Here is a 1,157-nt window from a genome sequence, read left to right as displayed (position 1 = left end):
GCCCTGCCCCGCCCCAGGCCCCCCAGGCTTTACACGCGCCCCCTCCAGCCGCAACACCAGCTGCTCAGCAGCCCTTGCGGAGGCAGGAGGTGAGAGCGAGAAGGCGGAGAGCAGCCAGGAGGGGAAGGAGGAGGGACGCAGTCCCTGGGGGTCGCAGGAGCACCCCTCACCTGAGGCCCGGAGACACTGTCGCCCGTGGAGAGCCTGCCAGGCCGGGAGACAGGCGACCGGCGTGTGCGGGGCAATAGCTCGTGTCCCAGTAAATTGGAGTTGATATCTCAGGAGGCAGGTCCCACCCTCGGAGCCTCTGCGGCCACGCCTGAGGGCTCGGACCGAGGACAAGATCGCTCCGCTCCACAGTGGGACCTGCGCACCGCGTCCGAGTGTTAGCGTCTTGGTCTACAGGCCCCGGAGCCTGGGGAGAAAGCGAACCCTGCGGTCACCCTCTGGGGTGCACAGGAGGGAGGTCCCTGTCACCCCGGAACTCAGGGACAGTGGGTCAGGAAGAGGGGTCTGTGCGTGTGCGTGCGTGTGCGTGTGCATGTGTCTGTGTGTGCGTGCGTGCGTGTGCGTGTGTGTGTGTGTGCTGGTTGCTTTATTTCCTGCGTTTTCTCGCACAGAAACCCAGGTGTGTTGTCGCCGACGTTAATCCGGTTGGTCAAGTCCCACCCCCACCTGCTGCCCCTTGTTCCCAGGGCCGGGGCCCGGGCCGCCCGCTCCCAGGTAAGCACGCTGACACGCTGCGGCCACGCGGAGAACGCGATCGTGCCCACCCTGGGGCCTGCTCCCAGAGCCGCTGTGCAAACACATTTGCTCTGCAGAAAAGAATGGGCTGAGGCTGCCCACGACATTTGTTCTGGCAGCGGATTTCATTTCCAAACTGGCATTAGGGCAGGATTAGCCTCGCTGAGGCGTAGCTGGATGTGGGTGGAATGCATAACGCTAATCCCGGGCCCGCGTTGCCACGGGAGCAGTGCTGGGTGGGATGAAATATTTATGGCACATAAGCGCCTTCGCCTCGGCCTCCCTCATCCCAGGCATCGCCTTGTGTAGCAGGTTCTCTGCCCAGTGGAGTGGAATAAGGGCTGAGGCCAGGGCCTGGACACACAGAGCTTCCTCCCATCCTCCCAGCATCCGTTATCCTGGCCATCCCAGCG

This window comes from Myotis davidii, unplaced genomic scaffold, assembly GCF_000327345.1.
Source record: "Myotis davidii unplaced genomic scaffold, ASM32734v1 scaffold609, whole genome shotgun sequence".
Classification (NCBI taxonomy): domain Eukaryota; kingdom Metazoa; phylum Chordata; class Mammalia; order Chiroptera; family Vespertilionidae; genus Myotis; species Myotis davidii.
This window is presented reverse-complemented; position numbering follows the sequence as displayed.